The sequence below is a fragment of the Temnothorax longispinosus genome, chromosome 9 (assembly GCF_030848805.1).
Source record: "Temnothorax longispinosus isolate EJ_2023e chromosome 9, Tlon_JGU_v1, whole genome shotgun sequence".
Lineage (NCBI taxonomy): Eukaryota > Metazoa > Arthropoda > Insecta > Hymenoptera > Formicidae > Temnothorax > Temnothorax longispinosus.
The window spans coordinates 8132450-8148985 of record NC_092366.1 but is presented as its reverse complement, the minus strand read 5'-3'; the positions used below and the strand labels follow the sequence as shown (position 1 = coordinate 8148985).

Sequence of the window (16536 nt, the reverse complement as noted above, 5' to 3'; positions counted from 1 at the left end):
CGCTCGTTAATTAACTGCCGTCATTTGTTTAGCTGGATGAACGAGAAAGAATAATGAGCGTGTGTCAGCAGAGAGCGAAATAACGCTTCTGCACCCTGATTAATTTGTAAGTTACATCGTCGTAGGAGTTCGACGAAGCCTCGAGAGACAAAGAGATGATTGACAGGAATCAAAATGTAAAAAGTAGGTGTCTATTAAGGGGATCCTGCAGTGACTGGCGAACTTCCTCGATGTCGATAATGTCAACTTTTCTAATTTTGTTTTCCCTATATCTGTCTTTGTCTAACGAAATGACATCTGTCCTTTTTTCGATTGCTCGCCATCTCTCGCAAGATCCGGCAACTACTGTTGCTGCTCTTCTTGTCATTTGCATCCGTATTTGCATTACTAAAATAATTTTTCGATGGATCTTTTTTTGTACGCATTGAATCTTACTTCTACTTGCACGATATTATTCCTACATGTTTTCCCAAGGGCAGATGATAAAAATTATGTATGTATAAACTGCAGAATTTTTATTTTAAGCAAATATTGTCGTCAGGTGACAGCTGCGTATGTGCCCAAATAAGTAACATTTTTAATTTTTTGGCGTTTTTGATATAAAATCGCGTTTTCTGCCCTAGATTTTTGTGCGTACTTTAATTCTAGACCAAAAACTTGCAATTCTGTAAAGCCAATTAAAAGATCCATCGAAAAACGATAATGTCGGTAAATCATACAGCTGCAGGATCCCCTTAAGGAGGTTCTACAGGTACTCTCTAGTCAGTTGAGAGATGAAGAGAAAATCTTCAAATTCATCGATTCTAAGTATTCATAAAATATTTTCGTGAATTTTGATGACGTTAGAGCTTATATCATACCCATATTAGTCGAAGCGAGGAATAATTAAAAATATCGTGTACATAAGTGTTCCTTTGACTCTGGCGGCTTATAATGGAAGAAAATGTGGTAACGTCGCGAACTTGACAGTTCTGCTCATATGACCGTGGTTATTTCACAATTTCACATAATTCTAGAGCGAGTACTTCTCCGTAAGCGCTCGTAAACGTTAGGTGCTTAAGTTTGAGGTGCTGTCATACTGTGGTGCTGTACTGGCTGTACACTTTTCGCGCGGGTGCAGTCGCTGCGACATTGCCAAATCTCCCTTGTTATTCGAAGCACGCTACGTGAACTGTGATATGGCCTGTTTCAATAGCCAATATCACAAAATTTTACGCAATAACCCTTGTTTTTCTCGATATTTCTGAAAAGGTTAGATTAAGATCTATAAGAGCTCTGTTTTTTTAATCTATGGTAGGTCGTCTTTATATAATTAATATCTCGTTTCCTGTCTCCAAGAGCCCCTCTGCCGTATGTAGCTTATGTTAAAAACTGTGATTTCAAAATTCATTTTTGCAAATTTTTACATGGTAACCGATGCTAAAATTTTTCGAGCACTTTTCTCGCATCTCAATTTATACGTCCATAAAGTTTTTTCCAATTTTCAGATACATCCATTATCTGTAGAACCTCCTTAACTAAGTAACTGGAGAAATAAAGGTAAACCTTTTAAGTCTTAATAACGCATTCAGAAGTAAATTCGCAAAGCAAACTTTTAGTGATCTTTTTGTTAAAACAATCATAGAGCACTTATTCGTTTTAATAAATTATTTATTTAATAATTTGTTTTAATTATTTATATGTTTCATTTGGCATCGGATTTCTAATATAAAATTTATATCTGAAAATATTTTTGTTTGCTTTATTTTAAATGACACGATTAAGAATGTGTATCAACATATCATTATCCTTTATTATGCAATTTTACTTCTATTTTCCTGTTCAATTAATTATTAATTCCCAATAAATTATTTTTACAATTTATATATATTACTTATTTGTTTATTCGTCTAAGAAATAAATTCTTGCCTTCAAGAGGAATTAAATATAAATAATTATACAGCCACATACTTCAACGTTAGATCACAGTGTTACAACAATTTGCGAAGTTATCAGTTCTAGTCATATAGCTGACTATTATTTAATCCGCGAGGCCTCGCGCTGTATCAATCTATGGATCGCACGAATATATCATTATTACTTTGTCAACAAAGTATGCAACACTTTGTATCCCGGAAATAATTAATCTCGCGCGGGAGAACATCGCCAGCGGCGACTGAAATTAATCGCACTTTCCGTCTTCGTCGAGTCATTTATCGTCCAATTGCCAATCGCGACCTAAGCAATCTGTGAATTCATCAAGCAAGCCTATATACGTAAGAAAACAAGTCGATTTATATCTTAAAAAAAAATTAAAACTAAAAATTTTTATTGTTATTCGACGAGAATATTATGCAATATATATTATTTTTAAAACGTAATTATATACACAACTTAATAATAAGGAAAAATATTACTTTAAAAGAACAATTTTATGATATATCTCCTCTCTCATTGTTAATCAATATAAAAATATCTTCAATTATAATATAATTTCATTAAATTCCAACAGAGCTTTTTTTATTTATAGTAATAAATGTCTAATTATTGGTATGCAAAATGCGTCGAAACAAAATCTTTTTTTCTATCATTTCTAACAATCTTAATCAGCTGCAATACGCACTTGCATAAATTCGATATGCGTCATGAAATTGTTTGGCCATTTCTCATTTCAGCGTCATTGCGGACTAAGTAATGCATATTCAGTTTACATCAAGTAACTGATCTTAAGGTCATCCGTGCGAGCTTATAACTATCAAATTACAGACACTAGTGTAAAATACAAGTTTAAACGCACAGTGTTTGAAGAACGTGTGTAAAATCCGTTGCATTAAGTAAATACATACCTTATTATAAAAGAAGGCTTTCGTGTAAGCGTAAATTATATAATTGTGGTAGTAAGTTTTCTTTATTTTTAATTATAGTAGCCTTTGATTATTCCTTTGTATTTTTAACATAATATATATCCGTAGAAATAACCTCGTTGAACATATCAAATAAGAATCCTTATGTGATAACAAACGTGCAATAATCAAAACAATTCTTAATGATATATGGGGGATTAATGCGTAATCATCTTGATAATACTTGAGTATTATCTGTGAATTAAGGATAATACAATAGAAGTCATAGCGGTGAATGATAACGCATAAAATGTTGTTTCTTAAAGGTAATACGGATAAAAAGAGAAGTAAAGCATAATTTTATATATATATATATATATATATATATATATATATATATATATATATATATATTGGTTATCATTCTCAAATAACGGTAAGATTGTTACGCATTAATCACTTTGTCGCAAATATATACATGAACCAATATAAAACAGTACTTATCTCTATAATAGGAATCGAAAAAATATATATTATATAGAAGCGTATGAATTACGAAAGAAATTGAAGTTAAATCGGTTAATATTAAAAGGAAGAGCGCGCGCAATATTATTAATAGATTGAATATTACTATTACGAACAAGTATTTAATTATTATTATAGAACTTCTCGAAGGTACTCAATAAACTCGAGACATATTTCAATCCGGTGGTTCAAAGATGCAATCCGTTTACATATACAATGTTCTCAGTGACGATATTTCTGATGATATATTTCTGAAACCAAAGATCGATTTAAGGCTGTAATCGTGGTGGAAGGAAATAAGATGAGGCAATGCGCATCATAAGTTTCACAGCCAATAGAGAACGCCGCACAGTTGTCGGCCATTACTAGCGGTCATTCAAACAAATAGGAATGGATAGGAAAATCTCTCAAAGTTACGTTTCTGAAAAATTATTAATTTTTCATAACGAATGGAATTAATATCACGAATACGAGTTTCCATAAGAAAACCATATTTTTCTATGGCATCAGTTTTGGAGGAAACAGATTTCTTTACCAATAAACAAGTCATTTTGGAAAAATTATAAATCAAACTTATGAAAAAAAGACTATCGACGAGTAATAAGCATTCGTAATTGATGAATAAAATCGAAACTATGCCAGTCAACAAGTATTGCTAATGAATATAAATCATGTCACAATAAAGATAGTTTCAGAAATGGTCAGTGGTGTAGCGGCACGTATTCTGTTTTGTATATTTTTTACTCGGGTTTGAATCCCCACTGTTCCTTTTTTTTTTATTGACCCAGTTGCAATTAATGATAATGAATCAGGCTGATTGAAGGAAATTAATTAGAAAAGAATTATCACTCACCGATTTACCTTTTTTTTTTAATCTCTTCAGAATTTATTTGGCTATGTCATTGACTAGAATCAGGATGTTTCATTGAAAATTGTGATTTATAGCAATAAAGTAGTTAAAAAAGAGATGAAATTTTATAACTAACGGCGTTTCTTTTGGGCTTTCATTCAACGGTTCCCTCCACAACCAATTTTCAAAAATTTTTAATAATAAGAAATGTTGAATGTTATTATTGAAAGATGAATAAATATTTTTTCCGAAATCCAATGCCAAAAATGTATAATACCTTAAAAAAAAACTGAAAATTGGCCCTACAAAAGATAAATCCCCTCTTGATATTTTATTCTAAATCACCTGTTTATGGGAAAACAGGAAGCAAAAAGTACATTGTAATGCATCGTATAATAATTTTCTTAAAAAACAAGAAAAATTGAATATTGAATTACTTTTCAATATATCCACATTTATTATTCAATCACAATACAGTAACACTTTTTTCTAATAACACGATGTAAACTGTAAACAACTTTTATTGCCATGCTTTACTCATATGCTACACTGCGTAACCACGTGTTAGCGAAAAAAGATGGCGGAAACTGCGGATCCCCCACCATGCCTGGGCTGCGCAGAACAGAACGAAACTCGTCACGAGGATTGCCTCACCTTATTTCCTTCCACCATACATAGATCCCATGGTGGAAGGAAATAAGGTGAGGCAATCCTCGTGATGAGTTTCGTTCTGTTCTGCGCAGCCCAGGTATGGTGGGGGATCCGCAGTTTCCGCCATCTTTTTTCGCTAACACGTGGCTGTAATGATATTACAGTCGTCATATATTACTCAGTCGGGGGATTTATATGTTACCTTGTGCGATGTAATTTGCCTCGTATGTATGCTCAAGTACGATCGTAACTGCGTACTGTGCAGATTCCCTCTCGTAAAGATAATCATGGACGAGTCCACCTCGGTATAGTAATGGCGTCCGTGTACAACTTCCTTCTGGCCGTACATGAGAATATGCTATGGCGACAAGCGTGGTAATAATCTGTATCTGATCTCTTACTTGATCGGAAAGTACTGAATCGATACGTGTTGTCGAGGTTATGGATATCAGCGAGAACTGATCCCTGTATTAGATCTCTTACTTGGATCAGGATTTCGTTACTCGTAATATTGCGTTTCGATATAAGAGCGGTCGTTTCAGTCTCTTTACAAACGTATGCTACCGCTCGGGAATCTCTACTACTACTAACACGCCCCAGCACCGTCTTCTTCCGGTGATCGCGCACGTAGGAATATATTGCTGCGCCGTCGACTCGTGCGCATCGGTCCCATTTGCCATGCGGCCGGTGTGATCGTTCGTCGGTCGCGTGAAGGGCTCGGCCCTCGCGGAGGAGGGGGGAGCGGGTTTACGGAATCAAGTCAATAAGCGAGTTATTTTTTCTTTTTCAACATTCCGCCCGCCTTTGTTTAACTTTGTTAACGAATTAATTACATCTCTGGCGTATCAATGGGAAGAGGACATATTTTGGTCTCTAATTTAGACGTTTGTGTTTTAACTACTACTACTCGTGTGTGACCGTCAGGTCCTTGACGAGTTTCGATAACTCTGCCCAAAGGCCACTTAGAGGGAGGGTACCTTTCGTCAGCAATCAACACAAGAGAACCTTTAGTTATGGAAGGTTGAATTTTATTCCATTTATATATAGCCAAAAATCTCTGTAAATAATTTTTGAACCAGTGAGACCAAAAGGCTTCTAGTTGTTGATTTAGAAGTTGCCATTTATTAAGATGAGAGATAGGAACCATTGCGAGTGATGATTCTGGAACTATAGATAAAGCTGATCCGATTAGAAAATGTCTTGGCGTTAAAACGGATAAATCGTCAGGATCATCCGATAGAGGACACAGAGTACGTGAATTAAGTACCGCTTCAATTTGAATGAGTAGTGTATTCAACTCTTCATAAGTTAACATTCTATCTCCTAGTACTCTTTTTAAATAGGTTCTTACGAACTTGACACCCGCTTCCCACTTTCCTCCAAAGTGAGAAGCGGAAGGAGGATTAAAGTTCCATTGAGTGCCGTCCCCTACTAAGACTGACGCTATTTTTTCCCATTCCCTAGAAGCATTTGAAAATAATTTTCTGAGTTCTTTGTTTGCACCTTGGAAATTGGTGCTACAATCACTGGTAAGCGTGGCACATATTCCTCGTCTGGAGGTAAATCTTTTAAAAGCGGCTAAGAATGCCTCGGAAGTGTAATCTGTAACCAACTCAAAATGTACTGCAGAGGGTGAGAAACAAACAAATAGAGCGATATATGCCTTATAGGTACGAGCGTTTCTTCCTTTCCGAGTTTTTACTACACTCGGACCTGCGTAGTCTATTCCAGAATGCATGAATGAGCGAGATGGAGTTACTCGATCCCGAGGGAGCCATAAGCTGCTGAACTCTGTTTTGCCTAAACATAGTACATTTGACGCATTTAAGAATGAATGATTTTACAACTGGCCGACCTTTAACGATCCAATAGATTTGTCCTAAAAAGGGCAAAGTTATTTGAGTACCGCCGTGCATAGTTTGGGAATGAGCATCATCTATTATTAAGGTGGTAAATTTTGAGTTTTTAGGTAATATGAATGAATGTTTTGACGATTCTGGAAGGAGTGATTTGTGTAAACGTCCACCTACTCTTATCATTCCGTTAGAATCAATGAATGGAGTATCAATATCGCTAATAAATTAAAACTTGGGAGAGATTGTTCTTTTGACAAGATTTTAAATTCATAGGAGAATGATGCAGTCTAAGTTTGTTTTACCCAAAACAGTTTTGTATTTTCCATGTCTTTAACAGAGATAAGAAGGATTGGATTAGAACCGGTAGCCCTTTTAATTCTATCAACGAACTTTTTACATAATGCTGTTATTCTAAGTAATCTGTTAAGATTAGAGTTAGCCCAGTAAAATGACTCGAAATTTGTCGATTTGGAGGAAATAATACTAAGGCTGCGTTCGGGGAACGCGCTATCAGCGCTATTTGCTTATTCTATCCTTGTTTTACACCTGATGAGCGATAAAGATAGAACGATGCAATAGCGCTAATAGCGCGCTCCCCGAACGCAGCCTAAGTGGGCTGAAACTTTGTAAACAGGCTTGTTTTAGGGTACTATTTAATATATTAAAAGTCCCCATGTGTAGACGCTACGTTGCGGGCAAGGAAGGGTCCAAAAGGTAAAAAAAACCAGTTTTTCGCAAATAACTCAGAAAATATCAACTTTACGGAAATTTATGTAGATATAAAAATTGTACCTTACAAAATTCCGCACAATTTCGTTTTTTATTCAAGTCTGTACGACCAAATGGAGCAGAGATAGAATTTTTTTAAACACCGGTAGTTTTGCGACGCAACAAAAACGCGTAATTCACAGTGTTCCTAGATAATCCAGCCGCAAGAATTTATTAAGCCGTTATTTCAGCTGCTGCAACACTCTGTAAACTGCCTTGCACGACTGCGCCGATGTAGCCGCGCCGCGCTAAAACAAGCCTGTTTACAAAGTTTCAGCCTACTCAGTATTATTTTCTCCAAATTTTGTCATTTTACTGGGCTAAGTATCTAGAGATAAGATCCCATACGTTAGAACTTGTATCTTTCGATATAGTAGAAACCTGTTTTTCCCGTTCTTCAAGATTTTCCATAACAGAATCCGGCAGAACAGATATCCTAGGCCATACAGAGTTACATTGCGAAAGCCAATCAGGACCAGTCCACCAAGTAGAATTTTCGTTTAGTTGGGAAGGGGATATGCCTCTTGTGGCTAGATCAGCCGGATTTTGTATTCCAGATATTAACCCCCATTTGCATCGCGGTAATGTTTCCTAAATAAAAGCTACTCTATTACGGACAAAATCTTTCCACCTCAAGGGATGATTGGTAATCCAGTGGTATGCAACTTGAGAATCAATCTATGCAAATATCCCTAAATCATCTCTATCTAATGTGAGGAGAACGGAACTCATTAATTTGATGAGTAGAGCAGCGCCTTGGAGCTCAAGTCGAGGTATGGTTAATTTTTTCAAGGGTGCAACCTTTGTTTTGGATGCGATAAAGTTAATGATTACCTTTTCTGTGTTAGAACTTGACCGAAGGAAAACAACAATAGCCATGGCGTGCTGAGAAGCGTCGCAAAACCCATGAATTTCAAAAGAATTTTTGTAATCAAACCCAATCCATCGAGGGAAAGTTAGACTTGAAGCTTCTTTGATTTGAGTAATAAAGGTTGTCCATTTATCAAGAAGATGCGGAGGTAGAAGATCGTCCCAGTCTAGCCCGCTGGACCATAATTCTTAATGAGTTTACCCGAAATCATAATCGGTGATATAAATCCTAAGGGGTCAAAGAGTTTCGCAAGGGTAGATAAAATAGTACGTTTAGTTACAGTTTCTGGTTCATTTAAATTAAGCGTGAAATTAAATTGATCATTAGATGGCTGCCAAGCTAGACCAAGAGCGTAAACCATCGACGAGTTGTCAATTTGAACAGATTCTTTATTTAGATGTTTGTCTACTGGAATCGATTTGAGAACATCAGAATTATTGCTAATCCATTTTTTAAAGGGAAACCGCCCGCCATGCAGAGCTGGTCAATTTGTATAGCAACTTCATTAGCTTCCTCGATTGTATCAGCTCCTCCAAAAACATCGTCTACGTATCTACCTTTTCTCATAGTGGGAATAGCCAGAAGGAATCTATGTCCCTCGTCTTTAATTAATTGCTCAAACGTGCGAAGGGCTAAGTTCGGCGAACATATGACCATATATGATTGTTGTTAAAACGAAAATAATGATTTCACCTAAAGGATTCATCCATAAGATTCTTTGAACATTCCAGTCATCAGAATGCAAACGAATTTGTCTATACATTTTTTCTACATCGGTGAAAAACACGTATTTGAATAATCGAAACCAAATTAAAACATTAAAAAGGTTGAGTTGTAGTTTTACTCCTTGATAAAGGATTTGATTAAGCGAGACACCAGATGTGGTTTATTTACTAGAACCATTAAATACGACTTTTAATTTTGTACTTGAACCTTGTTCTTTATAGATTCCGTGATGAGAAAGGTAGTCAACTTTATTTGGTTCGTTTTGAGTATCCGTGACTCTATGCATATGATCAAGGTTTTCATATTCAATAATGAAGTCTGAGTAAGATTTCGCGTACTGGGGATTGCTAGAAAATTTATCAAATATATTGTTTATTATTAATGGCTTTAGCTTTGGAATCTCCCAATTTCTTAGGGAATTCTTTAAAAGGAAGCTTGACGACATATCTGCCTTCTGAGTTTCTAGAATGAGTCTTTATGAAATGGTCTTCGCTAGCTTGTTTATCTATTGATAAAGTAGAGGGGTTGGATGAAGAGATTTCCTCAATTTCCCAAAGGCGTTTAATTAAACTGTGTAGTTCGTCATTAATAGTTACGTGATACCCGTGAATTTGATTATTCCTACCCGTCGAGTTTGTCAATCCCGATATAATCCACCCTAATTTAGTGAATTGAGCAACGGGTGTGTTAATTGTTCCTTTAACTATGCCTTCTTCTATGAGATATCCGTATATATCGGCTCCTAGAATTAAATCAATGGAACCTGGCTTAGTGAAACTGGGATCTGCTAGTCGAAGATCTTTTAAATGAGACCATGCTTCTCTGTTATGTTGAATTGAAGGGAGTAAAGACGTTAATCGGGGTAAAATATATGCATTGACTTGGATTTCAAATTCTGACTTGAAATGCGGTTTTAGAGTGAAGGACGTAATCCCCTTTGTTTTATTGGACTTTTGTGCACCTATGCCTACTAGGGAGAAGGACGATTGCTTTCTAATAAGTCTAAGCTGTTGTGTAACGCGTTCCGTAACTATGGATACTTCTGAACCCTGATCCACTAATGCTCTGACCTGTATACTTCGTCCTAATGGAGAAATCAACAAAACTTGCGCTGTGGCTAATAGAATAGAAGACGTTATGCCGTCATTGACACATGAATGTAGAACTTTAGCTTCATTGGACTTTGGGATGGTTGGAAGTGTTTCCTCCTTTAAATTAGAATTTTCTTTCTCCTTGGATGATGATGAGTTGAATTTATGTATGGCAGTGTGGTATTTCCGCCCACACTTTTGGCAACGCTTCGTTGTTTTACAGTTGGATACACGATGGTACCCTAGGCAGTTATAGCATAGCTTATGTTTAGAAATGATAGCTAATTTTTGATCGACGGTTTTATTAACATATTGCGGACAGACTGATGTAAAATGCTTTTCCGAGCAAATCACACAAGAGCTTTTACTTAAAGATTTATTGTCTTTATTCTGTAAATGTACTTTAGCTGTAGAGGGATTTGATTGCTGTAAAACCTTGCCTTGTCTAGACTTTTCAATTGATTGAAGAGATGATAATCGTGAAAATAAAAATTCGCAAAATTGTTGCCAAGTAAGAGGGATTTTAGTTGAACCTAAATGCGTTTGCCATAGCCTCATAGTCTCTTGATCTAATTTTTGAACACAAATAACTATTAACAAATCGTCCCAATAAGAGATAGGACGTTCAAGCGTTTCGAGAGTTAAATAGATTTGCGTCACGGTTGTGTAAAGCTGCTCTAATTTTGTCAAAGACTCTTTGGTCATGCGTTTCAGATTTAATAATGATTGAAGAGTCGTATCAACCAGTTGACGCGTATTTTCGTAAATAGCTATCAAAGACTACCAAGTTTTCTTGAAATTTTCTGCTATAAGCGGAGTATGCTTAACCAATTGAAGTCATGACCTTTCAGATTCGTTTTAAGATATTGTAATTTTTCAACCTCCGACAAAGTAGGATTTGAATTAATCATAGACCCGAATAAATTCTTGAATGGAAGCCAATCGGACTGTGTCCCGTTAAACTACGGAATAATCATGCGAGGTAATAAAGTATGTTGCCCTAAGGCCTGAACATTAGATGGCACGGACTAATTGGGTTGTGACTGAATCGGTAATTGAATTTTGAGTAGTTTCAGATAATGCTGTAAATCGTTCCAATGACGGCGGGCCGTCGACTCGTGCGCATCGGTCCCATTTGCCATGCGGCCGGTGTGATCGTTCGTCGGTCGCGTGAAGGGCTCGGCCCTCGCGGGGGAGGGGGGAGCGGGTTTACGGAATCAAGTCAACAAGCAAATTCTTTTTTCTTTTTCAACACAGATTTCAGAAGTCAAGATGTTTTTGAGAAAACTCTTTTATTTGCCCATTCTTGTCTCGTATAATTATCTATTTATTTCTTTATTAAATGAAATAAATCTCAATTTTGAAAGCAAAAATGCTAACAACGGCAAATATCACAGAACATAAGATAGAAAATAATGTACTGCATATATTTATCTATTATGTTACATGTAAAATTTATTATTATCTAAGAAGAATCTATTTCTTCAGAATAATGTACTTTTCTACCACCGCAAATGGATTAGCAATTATCACAAAAATTGACAGAGAGAGAGAGTGGCGTTTGCATTCGATGTAGTTCCTAAATCTTTGCGCAAACAACGTGTCGCGATTATCGCGAGTCCAATAATTCTGAATCTACCTCGAGACGGACGTGAGTGAGGATGTGTAAGACGATTTCCGTCTTCCAGCGAGGAAGAGGGGCGTATTAAACGTAATCGTCGGAAACATCAATTCTCATTAGAGCGTAGGAGACGCATATCGCCGCCGACACCCACCGGGATGGCGGCGGATTGTAAAACGTTATACAATGTAACACGTGCACACTCATTGAGCATTTGTGTGTATATAGTCGGGGCGCAGCGCGTGTCGTCGCACGGCCCTGACACATTCATTTTACAATAAGTTGCAAAACTACAACGTTCTTAATATTCAAACCACACTTGAAAATATTCCAATGAAGAATAAATTATTCGAAATACAACGAACTTTATATTCCGTTCATTTCTTCATATTATATACATTCATTATATTGCCTATAATATTTCTAAGTAAGATAAATGTATGCTTTGCGTAACATTATTTAAAATTAAAGTCTCAAAAATCTTTCGATTTACATTATTTTATATTTCATGCAATCCACTTTTTATTTCGATTAAATTTATGGACTGATTTTACAACTTAATTCTTTAATTTTTCGAGTTACTTCATAGTTTGATCCTATCGATTTATTTATTCAATTATTATAGATGCACGCGAGCTAACTATTTATATAATATATATTTCCTCTTTATAGGTAGGGGAGACCGGGGCTGGTTGTGACATTTTTTCTATAAAGTGTCTCAACTCTTTGATTATGTTGTTCTTATAAATGAATCTAGGCTTGCTAGATTCAGTAACTAATCGGGATTTAAATTTAATAATAATTTTATCTAACCGCCCATTAGAAATTATATAAATTAAAAAATTCTGAAAAAAGAGACATGTAACTTTTTACCCCACACCAGGGGCTGGTTGTTACACCACACGGGATAAATTGTTTTAATTTTAAGATTAAATATTAAAACACAAATATTTGTAAAGTTTATAAAAGTAAGGTTTATTGTAAACAGAAGAAATTAGAGAGTATATACCACAACATACACATTTCTGTTTATTTAGATAACAAGTGCTAGACCTATAAACAAACCTGCGTTTTTGACGGCTGCTTGTCCGGGCTCCTCTCACAAGAACGCCAGCGCCACTAGCTCGCGCGGTATGTCTTCCGACACTGGCGTGATCATTTATCTCTTTCTAACGTTACTATTCGCTGTGTGCGCAGAGACTAGTGCTGCCACGGTTAGTGAAATATCGCACTTTTTGATGGAATAGCTGTCAACGATTGTGAATATTCGAGCTACGTGTAAACTGTCGTTAGGTAATTTAAATCTTAATTTCAATGATGATATTACAAAAATTATAGTTGAAAAGATTTTTCGAGAGAAATTAACCTACATTTGTTTTAAAGGTTAACCTCTTTCTGACTTTTTGCAATGAATCTTATTATACGAACGGGATTACGCATATGTCTGTTGAATCTACACAAAATAATACACACTTAATTATATTTTATTTTATAAATTATAATTTAAATTTTACTACAAACAAGTAATTATAATTTTTATTTACCGTTGAATTGAAGATTTCTCGGTAGAACTTAATTCATGATTTTTTTTTGACGAAATGCTCGGAACGTAACTCGGACTTGATTGTATTGAAGATGAACAATTCCCCACGAAGTGTGCACTGCAAATTCGTGAATATTTTGTTGGTTGCCAATCATGTAAGCTACAGACAAATCGTTTCAAAAATTATTTGTATGACATAGTACAAATTATTTTGGTATTTATTTAGAATACGCTCCTCACCTCCAATATCGATAAAATTATGCTTAACCGACGCGTTTTTATACGAAACGAAAGAATCTGGAAGAAAAACGCGGCGGTCTGCCTCGCGAAGCGAGATATTAATCGTTAAAGTTGACAACTATTTAGGTTCTAACCTGTCATATCGATGAAATGTAGCGACATGTACATGCCCCGTAGTCACATGTCGATTAAGCATAATTTTATTGATATTGGAGGTGAGGCCCGTATTCTAAATAAATACCATTATTTTAAACGAGGTAAAATATGATCATATAATCTCAAAGAATATACTTACTTTATTTTTTGTACCCAACGTATCCACATTTTTCGCTGCTCAATTTTATAAATCGCTTTTGGAAAGGAATAAAATTTTATTTCTGAACTTGTATTGTGAAATACATTCTTACACGTGTTCACGCAACAATTTAAATTTCCTTTCCGCAATTTTTCCATTACGATGTATTAGAAAACTCCAGCAAATAATGCAAATTCCGGCCACCATGGGCGCTCTAAGTCCTACTTTTCCGCTATAGTATACCAGCGCACACAGCGAATAGCGTTTTTGGTTTAGCTACCGTTGGCACTGTAACAACCTACCCGTGTAACAACCAGCCCCAGTCTCCCCTACATATTTAAGTAAGAAAAACTTATATCGTATATATGCATTAATACCATTTTATTTTTAGATATAATGTCCAATAATACACAAGTAGAATATTCTTGATGGCACATACGCCGCTTTGCGTGGCGTGCAATTACATACGTCGCGACATGCAGCATTTATAATATGATATGTGCGCAAAATATCGCCGGGATTTCGCAGCCGCGAACGAACGGACTAAAGACAGTTTATCGTTAGACAGGATACGCGGTTTAACGAATCTTTTCGTGCAATGTGCGCGTTTCTCGCGCGAGCGCACGCACGACGCAACGCAACGCGACACGCGTAAAGGTTGATTAATTGACGATTAATTCCGAAGAAATACACGCGCCGTGGTGATTAATGGCTGACATGCGAGATAGAAATCGATAATTAAGAGAATTTTACTTGGGCTTCTTCTCGCTCAATTATCGACATATAGTTGTATAGACATATATACACGCGCCTATGATACTGTCAAGTTAAAATATCAATTCAGGAATATATTTACACTATAATATCATATATTTAGAAAAATGTCACGATGTCCAATTAAAAAATATACAACAGAATATATCATATATTTAGATGTAATTGGTTTGAAGCAAAAAGGTTTCTTTCGAGAGATTTGAATTGTAAATGAAAGCATGAGTGTCAGGTGTTATAAGAAAAAGGACAGTTTTATTGGCGTTCAAGAGAGAAATTTTTAGGTCACGTGGCAGAGACTCGCGGGATTCCCGTGGGAATCGCGGGGTGATATACCGAGGTGTGGCGTTAGACAAATTTATTAGCATTTCAATGGAAGATACGCTAGACACGCATAACGCGACTAAGCCGCGCGCAAGCATTCCAACGACGATAAATAACGCTACATGATGTCGCGTGTCGGGGATGCGTGGAGGCTTAGGATAGACCGCGGTTTCGCATAAATAATATACAAATATAAATGTAAGAATAAGCGAATCTAAAATCCAAATGCAAAGGCTAAACTCAGAAGCAAAGTGATATAAATGTAAGATGAATATTCAGTGCGATCGTTTTGCAAACTGGATTATTATTCGATATAAAATAGCAATAAAATGCGGATACAAAACGCAAATGTTTTACTCAAATTATTTTATATACGCAGTAATAGTGAGATAGTAGCAAAGTATAATTACAAAACATTCTTCTCGCGTTTATCACGGCATGAAACACCGAAAACCTGTTATCTTCAACGCCGCGGCCTTTCTCCGAGCTGGCGACGCGCGACGGTGCGTTAGAAAAGATTACACGTTGCAGCAAAACGTTGCGACGCAACCTGCATCGCGGAACGCAACTGATGCATGTGCAACACGCAATACGCCGCGTGCGTATGTTCACGCGCACTTGAAATCCCGTCGGTTGCAACGAGAATGCCCTATCACACCCGGTAGATCGAAATGGAATGCCAATGAGGTACGTTGTGGAAATCCAGCTTTTACGGAAAACCGTAACTCAGCTCTCCCTCGCGCGCGAACGAGTGGCGTCGTTCACCTCGAGTGCGGCGCGGCGCGGCGCGTCGCTTTTTCTTTCCCCGCGCGATGTAATTTTCCTCGCAGAAAATTGCAACAATCGTTACAACTCTCGTCGCGCGTGTGCACACGTGAGAATAGAGGTGTAACGGTACAGATTTTATATCGCGCGTAAATATTTGTCGTAAAAACGCCATCGTTTGTGTCTCGCGGAAGCGCCGGATGACGCACGTATACGTCCATTAATTGTTCCAAACAACCGATAAAGATCTCACGAATTATATTTGTATTTAATAGTATCCGAGAGTAACCAGATTACCAAAAAGCTGCCATAAGAAATTTTCTGTTAATTTATAAAACAGTTTATCTGTCGAATAAAAATATGGCGATTTCAACAGCGTATCAACGAAAATAAAGAAATATGAGCTTTGGGAAAAATGATTGATTTAATTTCAGATAAATAAGTTTATAAGTTAAATAAATAGATTTAAGATTTTTCATCACCAGATTTGATTGAAAAATTGGTCTCTGAAAAATTTGACATAAATCTTCGAAACATCCTATATTTTTTACACGCAGCAACAGCATGGTTTGCTCATCTTACGTGTGATTTATTCGAATCGTTAATCATCACTGACTGATCAGCTTTTTAGTGCTCGTTGCGACGCGGAGAGACGACCACTCTTCGCCAGCTACGCCTCCCGCTAATAAGAGGAATGCACTTAGCTAATCTTGAATAAGTTGCGCTGATTACACGGACTTTTACGATCTCTCGAAAATAGTAGAGCAAGATGTTGAGATGTAGAATGAATAAAGTGATCCGGAAGAACTTGTAACAG

The 16536-nt window shown here is 36.4% G+C and overlaps 1 protein-coding gene and 1 long non-coding RNA gene across 3 annotated transcripts in view; both read right to left on the bottom strand.

The window, feature by feature from the left end:
* The window catches only part of Sarm (sterile alpha and armadillo motif), a 132644-nt gene that overhangs the window by 75823 nt on the left and 40285 nt on the right, over positions 1–16536 (bottom strand). The gene's annotated exons all lie outside the window — the stretch shown is intronic.
* On the bottom strand, positions 12882–16022 carry LOC139819391 (uncharacterized). The gene is made up of 3 exons (XR_011733709.1): positions 13860–16022; positions 13326–13484; positions 12882–13234 (listed from the first exon to the last, which is right to left on the bottom strand). It is a non-coding gene; the product is annotated as an uncharacterized lncRNA (long non-coding RNA).